At 42.6% G+C, this 15483-nt stretch overlaps 1 pseudogene; it reads right to left on the reverse strand.

The window, feature by feature from the left end:
• Positions 1–5444: 5444 nt before the first annotated feature.
• LOC125519447 (uncharacterized) lies at positions 5445–11052 on the reverse strand (annotated as a pseudogene).
• Between the last annotated feature and the right edge of the window lie 4431 nt (positions 11053–15483).

Here is a 15483-nt window from a genome sequence, read left to right on the forward strand (position 1 = left end):
CTAATCTTCTTCTTCTAACTTTCTTATTTCCCATTTTGCAGAATTCATTCACTTCACGGAAGCTTGCATAGATGGAGTGCTTGTTTGGATGAACTATGTTTCCTTTGTATCTATGAACTATGCATGTATGGTAGGATGACACTATTGTAATATGTATGGTTGGATGCATGTATGTCGAACTTGCTATGTATGGTTGATGTAACTATGCATGTATGATGAAATTATATGTGTTGGATATCTCATATGTTTGCTGTGAACTTGCCATGTGAAAAATATATATGTATCATCTATTTGCTGTGAAAATAGTTGGGTATATGAAAAAACAGAGGCAATGCAGGCTCTTTGCCGTCTGCCACTGACGGCAACGGGCTCTTTGCCGTCTGCCGCGGACGGCAAAGAAGCCACGTGGCATCCAGCTGTGCTTCCTGTGCATCCAGTCAGTGGCGGACGGCGAAGAACCTGCCATGTAGTGATGTGTAGATGACATCACACGGCGGACGGCAAAGACCCTAGAAATTTTGCCGTCAGCGGCGGACGGCAAAGGCCTTCCGTTAGCCACTTAACGGACTGACAGCGCAATTATTGTCGTCCGCTCTCTTTGCCGTCCGCCGCGCTCTCTTTGCCGTCCGCCGCAGACGGCAAAGACTTTGCCGTCAGTAGCAGACGGCAAAGTAGCTGTTTACCGAAGCCTACTTTGCCGGAGCCTTTTGCCGTCCGTGGCTGACGGCAAAGGCCTTTGCCGTCCGCCGTTCAGGCCTTTGCCGTCCGCCGTGGCAGACGGCAAAGTAGCTGATTCCTGTAGTGGTGGGGCCTTGCCGGTGGTGTGTGTTGCAATACGCCAAATTGTGTCGCCACACATTGTGGTAGGTGCCATTCGACGACGTACACGCATATCAGCGGGACAATGCACCGGAAGAGAAGGCGGTCCCGCTCGCACATCTCGTTCAGCTCGAACCCCCAAGCTCTATCGTGGTACGGCCACCAGTTAACCTATACAAAGATTGTTTAGCAACCGTGAAAGTATAAACATTTAAAACTATCTCGCTCATTGGTATACCTGAAAAGATGTCAGGTTGTCCAGCTCGTTGGTGAAGGCCTTGTACATCGCACTTCCCTTGCCCGAGAAGACCTTAACCTTGTCCCAAGAATAGGCGACAGTAGGGTATCGAGAACGGTCGCCATCCTCGCCATACTCCGTCCACTTTGTCCGTGGCAGCTTCTCAGGGCGACCAACCGGCAGCCGCTCCCAACTCCAAATCGAGAGGGCCCAGACACACCCACACATCCCAGATGTTTTCTCGGTCCTCTGCGTTGCGTCATCCAGCTGCAAACAACAAGTGATGATCAGATGACACAATTTAAAGCAATTTAAATAACCACACACATAGGTGAGATGTATGATGTATTACCGAACGGTAGAGGTACGCGAGGCCAGGAGACCCCCAGCTGTACCCTGCATCCCAGTCGGCCAGGAAGTCCAGGTACATCCATAGGGCGTTGTCCCCCGAGCAGTCAGGAAAGACCACCTCTGTGAGAAGAAACCACAGGTAGGCCCTTGCATACTGCTCCACGGTCCTCGGATCCTCATCTTGCGGGCATTCAGCCCGGTGGTCTAGGAGCCATGCCAGTGCTACACCGGATGTTCGGTTACTCTTGATTGGAGGGCAGTCGCCGATGAGGGCGGTAACCCTGTCCGGCCAGTTCTTCCTATCCACGCGCCCAATGAGAGCATGACCCTTGATCGGTAGGGCCGTGATCATGGCGAAGTCCTCGAGCGTCACCGTCATCTCACCACATGGGAGATGGAAAGAGTGCGTCTCGGGCCGCCAACGGTCCACCAGCGCTGTGAGAGCCGTGTGGACAAGCGTCGGCGGCATACGCTTGAACTGGAGCACGAAACCTAAGAGCCCGGCTCTCCTGTAATATGGCTCGTAGCGGTTGTCGTAGTTCATCTCTTTGACCTTGGTGTGACCCCTCATACGTAAGGGCGGAAGCATCTGTCAATGTGCACACGAAAATAGTTAGAAAAAACTTTTGAAAAGGCAAAATTGTGATGCAACACGTTGATCAGTGCTATTTACCACTCCGTTCTCGATGTAACAGGTGCGATGACCGTTGTCGAATGCCGGGTCAAGCATAGTGTAATTAGTGCCGATCGCCGGACCAATGGGGGGCCTCCTAAAACACGAACACTTGGTTATGAACATATAATCATATCATATTAAACGTTCAACTAACATCAATCATATCATATCCAACAAATGTAAAAAAATATTATGAATATGAACTGCGGTTCATCTTCAAACTAGTTATTCTATCCTATTATGAATATGAACATTAACCAATCAATTTCAACAACTGTAAAAACACATATAAAAATTACCAACATATTCATCTTCAAACCACATCATCACATCACCTCATCACCTCATCTTGTGCCAAATAGGTTCTATCCTCAAACTAGTTAACAAATCCAACATATTCAACCACATCAGCACATCAACTCATCAATCATATTCAAACATATTTAACCACATCAAACATCAATAAATAATTCAAAAAATATTAACATGAACTAGGGTTCATCAACTATACAAAATAGGCTCTATCATAGGCAACTTCAACCACATCACCACATAAATCATATTCAACTACATCAAACATCATATTACTCCTAATTAAACAAACCTAAAAACAACAAAAATCAAAATCTACTAGATGAAATAGGGTTCATCTTGTGCCAAATAATGCGTCGAATCGAAAGCTTCTTGACTAAAACAAATTGGAGGGATTGAGAGAGCTTACTTTTCTCGTTTCGGAGCCATCTCGATCCGCAAAAAGCGTTCACAAACGAAGAAGATCGGATGGGGGGAGTGGAGGGGATGAGAGAGGCCTTCCCCTCTCTGTTCTTGCGGGCGGCGGCAGGGGAGAAGAAGATGGGGGCTGGGTTCGTGGATGGGCCCCATGAGCCGGCCCCCGATGGCTTATAATGGTTCGACACTTACCGCCATGGACATTGGCGGTAGGGTTGCACACCCTACCGCCGGGTGTCCTGGCGGTAGGGTCGACGGCACGAAACGACAGCCGTTTGGTGAGGCTGACGTGGATAAGTACCCTACCGCCAGGGCCCCTGGCGGTAGGCTGTGTAACCCAACCGCCAGAGCCCCTGGCGGTAAAAAAAGGGTCAAATCCTGAATTTTTTTCCAACCGGGGTCAGATTCTGAATTTGTATGCCAAAAGGGTCAAAACACGAAATTCAGCCCAAGCGAGGTGCTGATCCGCAAAGATATGAAGCTGAAAGGAAGAAAGAGATGCGAGGACAAAAATGTCTTCTTTTCTCCGTCCGGACAAGCATGCATGCAGCTGCCCACAGCTCCTGCACAGTGCGTGTACATGGATCAAGTGCATGTGCTCTACGGACTAGTACTACTACTACTACAGTGGCACAGCTGAGGCCCTACTCTGGTACTCCACGAGAGCACGAGAGAGAGAAGGGAAACCGCGCGCTGACCTGAACTGAATCTGAAACGGTCTTAGCTAGCCTGCTTGGCGTAAAGCCAAAGCAAAGCAGCGACAGACACACAGGTGAACGACAGGACGCATCGATCCCGTGCCCATTTCTGGCCGGGCACCCAGTACTCCGCGAGAAGTAATCGATGCCATCGGTCTTGGTCGGTCTCCCAAAGGCACAGTCGGGCTTGTTCACGGTTCACCACTGGCCCGGCCGGCCGGCAGCCATGGCGGAGGTGAGGTGCACCCAAGAACAGGCTACATGTTACAGGAGAAGAAAAGATCTACTCCGTACATCCAGATAATCTGACCACGCAGCAAAATTGTAATAGTAGATTGCCTGAGATAAGACCGGTTAATTACTAGCAATTCAGCGATGTCAGTGGACAACTCCCTCGCGGCCTAGCTTTGTTACAGAAAGAGAGAGAGAGGCAGACATGCACCATACGAGTGCAAGTCGTCCGCATTGACGTCTGTTCAGGCGTGCGTGCCTTTCCCGTGTGCATCTTCCTTACGTATTGTTTTGAGATTTTCTTACAATTTAAATATGCACTTTCTCACCTTTGTCAGTTTTTTTCTCTGTTGGAGGGAAATAGATGAGTGGTTCGAAAAACGACCAGGTAGTAGGAAAGAAAATTAATTTGTACCTCCTCTCCTTTTCTTTTCTTTTGGGCCTATCTGCTACCTCCGTTTCATTCCTCTTCACCACACTTTTAGATTCCGAGACGCACTAAAAGAACCATTACCACTGTATGTAGCCGTTTCTACTCATTTAGCGGCCACATGCACTGCAGTTTATGCAGATTAAAGCATCAGAAAACACGATGTCTTGACAACAAGCGCCCTAATTGGACAGTTTTGCAACCTACAAAATTTGTTCCATAATTCATCATCTACCATGGCTGGAAATATTTTTGAGTTTGGGCCCTTTAAACCGGAAGGGATGGGGTATCACTTAGTAGGTTGCTGATGTATATACTTTTTTTTAGGACCAATGAGTAGGCTACTCAGAGGTGGGATTACAATCAAGCATAGAAAAAAAAACGCAGTGTGTCCGAACCTTGGCGGTCAGCACCTGATCCCCATTTCTGCTTGCTTGGGCTGCCAATTCATGGACTAGGACATTGCATTTTCTTCCCACTATGCTGATCTGGTAGGCAGAGAAATTCTCAAGCACATTTTTATGTCATACCTTTATTCTGAACATCCTTCCTACATTTTCACATCTCCATGAGATGAAGCGCTCAAGGACCTTGCAACAAAAAACAACAACATAATGTGATGGTCTCCCAATATCCAGAGAAAAAACAGGCCATCAGTGAAAGTGTAGGCATTATTGTTTGAATCTACTTTAGACTGAAATTACATAAAAGGTTTCGCCTGAAAAAGTTATTCCTGAGTCCTGACTACCACAAAAACCAACCGCAAGTTTCAAGTTAAGACCAAGCAAGACCAGCCAGCCACATATTCCATGGAAAACCTTAGAGAGGAGATTGTTTCCATAATGTAGTCATACTCCAAAACTGAATGAATAGTCACAAGGTAAATACTACTCGAACCTAGTCAACAAAGGTATATCACTACAAATAAAGTGTATATATATATATATATATATATATATATATATATATATATTTAAGTATATGCACTTTAAAAAATTTAGACATCATAAACATATTTAGTCTAACAAAGCACAGGAAAACCAATCTAGATTTTATTCATCACCCAGGTAGCATGAAAACAGTTCCATAAATCCCAATGTAGTTGGGGATAATTTCAGAAACTTAAAAGGAAAGCAACAGTTCTATAGGCATAATTTCAGAAAGAACAAAAGAGAGCAACACTTCTCAAAAACAAGTCATGAAGATCTTTATCATGAAGTTGAAAACTGAGGGAAAATAAAGATTTATTCAGAAATACCACAAACCTGCTGGCTAAGGAGTACTGCGATATGTTCTTCTTGTAGGCGGAGAAAACTGAACACATACAAATTCTTCCTTGTAACTAACACTTTCATCACATGACTCTCGACATGTGTACACAACTATTGTTGCCCAGTCGACGGGGTCTCGTTCATTTTCAACATGGAAGTAATGGAGCAGTTGAGAAATTAGCTGCAAGTACATGTAGTGGAAATAAATATAAGTGGAGTGGAGTGAAACCAAAAGCAAAAATTGCATGCAAGTGCGCCAAGCAAAACAATGTTTTAGGAACGCTTAGTGTGTTCATATGTAGTAGCTATGGAATCATTTGTCGTCAAAAGAATCAAAGATGTCTATCCTAAAACGAACACAACATTGTGTTCAACATGGTCAACATGGATAATTAACAACTTTCTACTCACTTCCCTACAGTAATAATCAAATACGCTATCGTATTACAATTTCCTTCTATAGAAAGAACTCTTCAGAAAATGTTTTTTTACCAAACTTAGCCACAACCATGTAACTTGCTTATATACAATTTCTTTAGATACAACCATGTAACTTGCTTAAAATTGCCACATTGACAGGTTTTAGAATTACATCACCAAATACAGTAATAATATGCTTTTATTAACACATGCATCACATAAACAATAGGGTATTAAGACACATATCAACAAATCTTTTTTTTGGACAGAAAAAAAATGAACTGGAATAGTTCATAGAAATTGAAACCTGTCCAACCTGAAATTCATAGCGAAGTTGCCCATTACAATAGATGCACAAAGGGATATCGTCACCTGTCAGAGACCCAGTTGATACTGCCCAAAGAGGTTCTGCATCTTCGTTCGCACAGTACCTGCATGACAAAATAATTAAAATTATGCCTAACTGTTCTTGCAAGGAGTGCTGATCAACCAAATCTTTGCCAGATCTAAGCAAGAGTTTCGGATGAATGTTAAATGATAAACTAATAAAAATAAGAAATGTTAAATCTAATCAACTCGAACAAATGTTTTTTCTGACCATAGCACGCATCCAATGTGTCACAAGGCATAACACTAGTGGCGAAGCTAGACTTTATGAAGAGCTAATTTATGACTTTATAAGTACCTATTGGATGACAACAAAAATTGAAAGGTAGCTCCGCAAGTTCATAGCACCTCACCATGGCCATAGAGGAGACATAAGCTACAAGGGGAAGAAAACTATGCATGGGAGGTGGGATATTGCTACATAAAATTTTATGTTGTTGTGGACTGAGACTTTTAATGTTGCAATAGTTTATTTTGTTTCTGTTGCACACATGTTGCAAAGCCGCAGAAGTGTATTGTCGTTGCAATTTCATGAAAGAAATGTTATGAGAATCCATGGTTCTTCTTGCGAAGGTTTTTTTATTTTGCTATTTATTTTTAATTCATTTATTGCACATATTTAATACAATTGTTGCAATCGTGTAGAAAGTTGTTGCATAATCGTTCATTTTAATTGAATTGGCTAAAAATCTTCTTGCAAAACTAAATGGACGAACCAACTGTCATTAGGGGCCTTGTATAGGTAACAGAAGGCAGAGTGCAGGACTACCTGTGTACGGCATAGCCAACAGACATGCCGCAAGGCCATTTGACGACCAAAAATCATGACGCCTTACAATGTAGAGCGGAATAGGACGCAACGTTGTATAGGAGGGCCAACGTGTCAGAACTCATGGTCCTATGGTAGTCCTGAAGGTCGATCAAATGCCCACCTCAGCAGACCAACACCTAGTCATGTCCTTAGATAAACAATAACCAGAAGGTTCACTAAACCCTAATGTTGACCAGAACACCAGTACCCATATAGTTTGCTTCAGTGTAGTGGAGACAGTGCATCATGTCCAATAGCAGTCATGGCACAAAACAAAGACCTAACTCTAGTTTTCTCGATACGAAAGGGAAAACACAATTTACGCAAACGAGCGTCTAGACTTATTCACACTCAAACACAAAAAAACAGAAACAAAAGTTGATACTCATTCACACTCACCTCAAGACTTGAGTCTGTCTTGAAACACGGTCTCTGAAAGATGCCCAGCATGTATTGTCCTCATCATCCTGCACACAGGTTGTGGTACTGTACTAAATAAATAGTAGCATTTGATTACGAATATGTGAGCATAGGCCATAGCACAAAGAAAACCTCAAACTGGTCCATGAATAACTGCATCATGGCATCTGATTCGACTTCTCCTTCTACCATCATCAGTTCTGAAGTATCCTTGATAGAACTAGTCGAACATGACGGCTCAGGTACATGATCCGCCGCATATTCAGGCCATGCGTGGCCAGGAAATACTGCAAGTAGTCCAGACGGCAACAAATTACAAGGGAGGTAAAACAAAGACCTAAATAACACTCAATAGGCAACAACCTTTTGCTGCGACTGGCAGAATAGAAGCATCTGTGAACCTGGTATTTGAGAGCAATCATTCTCATGACTAGCGTGCCAAATGCAATTCCTGAATAACATTACAGAGAGATTATTCCCACCAAAACGGAGATATTTCAGTATTCAAGCAGGAGAGGTAAACAGATAATGCTAAATAGATATGGTAAGAACCTGTTTGGTACCTGATGCTTTCTAGAACAGTAGCTTGCTTTGCTACAGTGGCTGCACAAAATTTCACCTTTCCATGTACCACACCAATCACAAAGCCGAGCACGGTATGCTAACAGAGATATTTGAAAGATAAAATACATGAATCAGTGCCTTGCTTAACATACAATTCACCAATTCAAAAACACAAGCAAATCGGTGCATAATAAAAGTAAAGAGCTTTGAGATCAAAAGCTTAGTGAATTTTGGAGACGAAGTTGTCAATAATATTAAGGGAACTTGTGCTGTACAGCAGCATACTCAATAGCTGTCTGCACAACTTCAAAAGCTAGTTTTGTAGTGTAGTTGAAACAAGGAGAATTGCAGCTCAACTGCACAACATGTAGAACTAAAGCAAGAAAAAAGCTACCTCCTGAACATTGTGATCCCATGCACCCCTTAGGCTCTTCAGGAGTATAAAATGCATTAATTCTGGGCAGCTGGCACCTGAAGACCTTCACACTGCAGCACAATTCACCGCAGGAGATCATGACAAGAAATGTGAAACTTTGGGCTAACACACTAGACAATCAACAGCTATATATGCTACCGATACCTCCTTCTAGCATTTGCTGCCCTGTCCTTCCCCTGCTCGCGCTGGTCCAGTTGTAAGCATGACATGGACGGACACATAAACACAAAGAATGCGCGGTGGTAGGTCGTCTCCTTCCACCCATCTGGCACATATACCTGCAACACGTGTGACCAAATTTTACTGGCAATCCTAGACATAAACGATCGGGTAGAGTTAAGTTTTAGGAATGAAGCAAACCTGCATGACAAAACGCAGTGGGTCACCACAGAAGTCACAGCAACTGGATTTTCCAGATGGCAAATTGACAGGATCAAGCCAGGCCTGAACAATGCAATATGTTTCTCACAATTAAAAAACAGTTCAAATGGCATCACAGCGTAAGGCACATGTGAAGCAAAAGTGTAGACGAACACACCGGGGCACCGCCAGCTTTACTGGGTAAGTGTTGGGGAAGAAGAGAATGGAAGTGTTGTGGTTCCTTTGGTTTCCGCAAGACACCTAACATTACTTCGGGCTCCAATTCCTCGTCGTCATCGCCTAGGTAGTCCCTTTCAAATACGGCGTGGTCGGGCTCCGTTCCCACCTCGGCGCCATCGTCCGTCTTTCCGTTCATGTCTGAGGTTATGTCAAGATCTTGAAGCTTGCCGGTGCAAACTTCCATGTTCCCTGGCTTCAACAATTACGGAAGTGCAGAATTACAAAACTGACAATATGGAAAGAGGAGCGCATTAAGAACTAAGGATTACGTTTCAATGATTCAGTCAAGGTATCAAAGTATCACACAATGGCGTTTTGCATATATTTTTTGCTACCAAGAGAAATTAGGATTTGGGAATTGGGAGATACCTCTGTTGTTGCTACTGAGGCGGATTCTAGGAGGAACGGCAAGGAAGGGGATGCAGCGTCTCGAAAGGGCGGCAAGCAAAACGGCCACCTGCAGGGGAAGCAATGAAGGAGATGGAAGGGTGAACGCCGAGCGCCCGGACGGAACGGCAGTTCTGGAAGGACGGGCAGGGCGGCGGCGGCCGGCAGGGCAGGTTTTCGTTTTTTTTTTTTTACGGAAAAGTTTACTTTATTAATCAAAGGATAGCAATATCGTCTACTAAAAGATTTACAATGAAACCAGGCGGGTCATGAACCCATCGGAATGGATTATTAGCACGACCCCAACATGCTAACTCATGAGCTACATTATTCGACTTCCTAATACAATGCTCAATAGTAAACTTCCCGAATTCTTCAAGATAACTGCGACATTCATCCAACACCGGCGCTGCCACCGTAGAAAAGCCTCCATTCAGTTTGAGTGCCTCCACCACCGTAAAATTATCTGATCTTACTATCATATTATGGCACCCTATTTCCTTTGCTAGCTTCATTCCTTCCAATATAGCCGCAGCTTCAGCTGTCTCTACATCGGGTACATGATCTAGTGTTGCTGTTGCTGCAGACATGAAATTTCCACGATAGTCCCGGATGACCACTCCACAAGATCCTGCATAATCTCCTTCTCTGAACGACGCATCGACGTTAATGACTATCTGACCAGCGAAAAACCCCGGCCAGATGTTCACTTTTGGTGTCATTTTTGTTTGTGCTCCACGGGCATAGTTCAGAGATAGGGCGGCCACTGCTACGGCCGTTCGCGCTGGAGAGGCAAAATCCTCACCCCGCACAAACTGTCTCCGTTGCCACCAAATATATCAACAGGCTGTGGTAAACAACTCCGGTAGCTCAAGCACACCATTATATTGTCTTTGAAAATAGCCATCATAGAGAAAAAACTCTAAAATTGCTGAACCCGCTCGATCCATTTGACAGGCAAAATTTATATCGTCAGCAACTCCCAGGGATCTCCACAGTTGTTCTTCTCAGCGTCCGCAGTCGCGCTGCTTCCGCTTATTTAATCGATCGGTAGGGTGGTGTTGGGCTGAGATTTGAGGCCCAGCTAAGGTTTGTGTCAACATGTAAACATTGTCTACCTTGTCTCAAAAAAAATGTAAACATTGTCTACCCCTCAAAAAACAAAAACATGTAAACATTGTCTCAGTTTCTCAAAAACAAAAAAGTAAACATTGTCTCAAGAAAGATGTAAACATTGTATGTACATACCTGTCACGTTTTTCTTAAAAAAAATACACTGTTTTTCTTTAAAAAAATACACTTTGCATCTGGATAAATGTAAACATCAGGATTTAAACCCTAGTATGCTAGGGAAACCACGGTCATCACAAGTTGGTTCACGCTAAATCAAACATACCTGTCACGTAAGAACGCTCTCTCCTAATATCGTCGGGCGGCTCCAGAGCGAATCACAAATCCTCAAAGAAGTACCTCGCCGGCCACTCTCTCATCGCCGCTGCCATCACCCTTCGCGACGGTGGCGGCGGGCCCAACTATCGAAGACAGCTGGGGGCTGTTGGGGGCGGCGGCAGCCAGCTGAAGCATCTGGGGCCGGTGCGAAGTGTCTGGGGCCAGCTAAAGGAGCGCGTCACATCATACACGATCAGGGAGCAAGACTGACACCATCCACACGCGGCGACCAAGGTCGGTGCTCCTAGTCGTGTATGAAGCGACGCGCTCCTGCGATGGAGTGCACAACGGCTGTTGTGGCGCGGCTGCGTGCTCTCTTGCCATATCTGCACGCGCTTGGTGGGGTGGAGGCCTGATCTGGGTTTTTTTTTTTTTTGAGAATGGCCTGATCTGGGTCTGAATGGCTGCTTCTTGACTTTTTTTTAGATAAAGGCTGCTTCTTGACGGTTCACTCTGGAGAGGGCCAAGGCAAAACCCAATTGGCCCAGAGGCCTTGTTTACTGTTTTTTAAGTGCCATGACCCAAACATATTTTTCTTAAAAGAACAACCGAAAAACATTAAAAAAGTATTATTGTCACAATATGAAAATATGAAAACTACCAAGCTAATCTGGGTCTGTATTATTCATATTGTTAGATCCCAAAATAAGGCTAGTGATATATTAGCTTCCTTTGCTAGATTGCAAGGCAGGACCATGACCTGGCTAGGGGCTGGTCCGGATGAGTTGATGGAGATTGTTTCTCTTGATTGTAAGGACATCTTGATTGAGTAATGCAAGTTTTTACCCCGCAAAAAAAATTATAAATCTACAAAATGGTATGATTAAAGAAAAAATGTGCCGTGTGTTTTATGAATTCTGTCGTGGAGATGTTTGACTATGAAAAAAAGCCATGTTTTGGAGAACAATTTCTTCTTAACTTTTGGCAAGGAGAAAAAAAATATGCCAGGCCACTCGTATACCTTCCATAGAAAGAAACACCGTTGAGACGACCGATTGGCCTCACAAATAGTCCAACAAAAGCTTTAAGTTCACCAAGGGAGAAGGAGCTTTGGGATAACGCCTCTCTCGAGGAAAATGACACCCGAAGGACTCCTCGTCGCTGATATTGGCCATAACCACGCAAAGCTTTCACTGAAGTCCAACCTTGAGGAGCAACCATGGGGGTATCTAGGAAACCATGGTAGACAGAGTAACCACCATTTATTCTTGTGGCATGACACCAGCCCTGACTAGCCCCTAGCCTCGGGCTCAAGAAACATCTCGTAAAATGACAAACTTACCGCTAAATGAAGCTAGGCTAATGGTGAAAGTGACAAGCAACTACATGGAAAAACCGAGGATCCCACAGACACCGTTCGACTGCTAGAACAACCAACAATCCAACATGATGCAAGAATGCAATTTCCGCATAACAGGGATGGGCGCAAATGGCCATGCCCCCATGCCTACGAGGAGAGAAAGACTACCAAAGGCGTTGACTTCATTGGTATAGATCGCAGGCTTGCGGCCATGCACCACGAGGCTTACCCATTTTCGGAGCCAACATCCCCGCTAAGCGGTAAGAGCATCTACAGCCAGAGTTGGCAAATGCGACATCTTAAACGCCCGCTGACAGTGACTAATACGTATCATATTTGCTCCTTTGAATCCGAGTCTCTCATATTTCGTCCCTTAGATCCATACAAAATAAACCTACATACTATGACACCCTAGCTACGATTCATCGTCAGAGATGACCACGACGTCGATGGCATGGCGGACATGCCCGAGCACCTCCCATATCCACAGTCAGTCCGGGCGTTTGAGACCTGTTTGAGAAGCCCGTCTATGTCGAATTTTCGTAACTGGTCGTTGACCGGGCCGCCCACCTTGGGACGTCCGGTTGTAGATGCTCTAACTACCTACAAATCAGCCCTCCCAACCTCCACCCCCCTCGCCCTGCCTGTATGAGCGACACATATTGACAGAAGTGCATGGCACAATAGATAATGGTGGCTATCATTCGACGCATTTTGCGTCAAACAGCCACGCGACGCACGCACAGACCCGCGACTAGGCTGGCCCAAATAGTGGGCGCTCTAGCAAGCGCGCCTGTTTGCCGTACAGTAGCGCAGTGATGTTAAAAGGAAAAGGAAGCACGCATTCGAACATTGGACCTCCACCTTGTGCAGAAGAGCAGCTAACCAGTGGAGCTAACAAACGTTAGTGTAAAAAGGGGAGCGTGCTAGTATAACAACTAATTCCAAAGCAGAATCCGGATAGTTTTTTGAATATTTTCAATCTTTATTTGGAAATTGTGAAATTTTTTAACAACGAACAATGTTTAAAAATTTGAAAAATTACTGAAAAACTCAGATAATCTTTCAAAAATTATAAAAAATGTAAAAAAAATTGACAGAGAATTTTGAAATTCCTGAATATTAGATGAAAATGCGAACATTTATTGAATTTTGGGAACAAAAATTTGATAATGGGCACTGTTTCTAAATATTTGAACATTTTTCGAAATTCCTGAACATTTTTCAAAAACATGAACAGTACTTGAATTTGTGAGACAGTTTTTAATATTCTGAGCAGTTTCTGATAATGGGAACATTTTTTGAATTGTTGAGCAATTTTTGAGAAGCAGGAATATCTTTTGAAATTCTCGAAGAATTTTTGAAAACACGAACATCATTTGAAAACAGGGTCAATTTTTTATATTCTGAACTTTTTTGTAAACATGAAGATTTTTTAATTTATGAGCAAAATTTAAAACAGGATTTTTTTTTAAATCACAAATATATTTTGAACTTTTATAAAAAAATTCTAAATGGAGAACAATTCTGAAAATCTCAACAAATTTGAAATGCAAAAAAGTTGAATACATGACCAAAAATTATAAAACAATAACATTTCTTGAATTTGTTATCAAGTTTTGAATACAAGAACATTTTTTGAAATCACGGGATGCCTCCGACAAGCCCAGATATATGCTCAAGCCCATATATAGGCTCAAGCCTGGGGTCCACTATTTACTTTATGGAAAATCATGGCAGACACTACCACTAGTTTTGACCGAGACTCTAAGATTGACCTTAGAGTTGTATAATGATTGGTGTAAGGCCTTTTCTTATGTAATTCATGTCATCTAGATAAGATAAAAAAATGTTGTACACTGAATCATCTTTTGGTGTTCTCTAATCATTAATGTGTGCATGTTAAAATTATGGGCAAACTAAACTAAACTAAAACTTACAGAATGAATTGTCTTATCTTCCTTGTTACTAAAAGATCACCTCTAACTAAGGGAAGACCATTTTTTTGCTTCTCGCTCGTCTAATTCAATAATGATCACACACACGGTTAAGATAGCATCAAGCGTCCTTAGCTTTCTCGAAACTATGAAATTGCTTTCCTTTTTGCTATACATTTATTACAATCATACACTCTAGATAAATTATCAAGATATTTGTTAGATAGTGTACACTAAGAGCTCGATAAGTTGGATATGAACACATTCAAGTAGAATAATACATCGAGTGATACATATTAATCCATAGAAGAATGATATTTATCTTAATTTTGGCATAAAAGCAATTCAGCCAAATGAATGCTTTTATTAAAAAAATTAAGAAAATACATAACATTTGTCACATAATATTGTTTTGATTTCGCAGAAATTTTATAGCAATGTTAAATGTTAGAATTGTACATAGAATATTGTATGTTAATATTTAGCTACACCTTCATGTGAAATATGCTAAGAACAGAAGAAGAAATATAATTATTAAATTTTATATTAACAAAATAAGTTATAAATAAGTAAAAAAAAATTATAAACAATTTGTGCTTTCAGACTGTATGACGTCTACATATAAAAAGATGTCGACACGCTAATAGGATGTCGCAGCTGTCGGGTGGGATGAAGTGTTATCCTCGAGCAACAATGACAATATATAAGGAGAGGATTTATTTGTAAGCACACACGCATTCGGTTCAAATATTGTTTGTTACCACACACTCATATATTAGATCAAGTATTTCATGTATTTCGTTTGGTTTTAAAACAGAATAAATCTCCAAATTATTGATTGTAAAATAAAAACCGCAAACCGATATATAAAGAATAATCATACTACTGGTTGTGGCTGGATACACGTATTTGATTGTACTACACATAATCACAATACATAATGAGTAATCATTCCACGTGTGTTACAAATCGGTTCGATCATGCTCTTGATATATGTATGTTATATCACATGTGGCCAAGAAAATACAACTCTTCATACTTCTGGTTGTGCCCTCATACAACGCATGCATGGAGGTGCCTCACGAGGTGGATGTTCTATCGAGATGCCACCAATGTTGGATAAAACGAATGCAGACAACTAGGACCTTGTCTGCACTTTCATTGACCAGATATGGCAGCCTCGAAACAACGCGAGGGCGCGCGATGCAGACAGAAAACCCAGACGAGATTGCAGTCCAGAAAAAATTCTTGGTTAAAAAATGGCAAAGGACTCAAACATGTGAAGTTACTGTTGGGGAACGTAGCATGCAATTTCAAATAATTTCCTAC

This window comes from Triticum urartu, chromosome 7A (genome assembly GCF_056163025.1).
Source record: "Triticum urartu cultivar PI428250 chromosome 7A, HENAU_Tu73, whole genome shotgun sequence".
Lineage (NCBI taxonomy): Eukaryota > Viridiplantae > Streptophyta > Magnoliopsida > Poales > Poaceae > Triticum > Triticum urartu.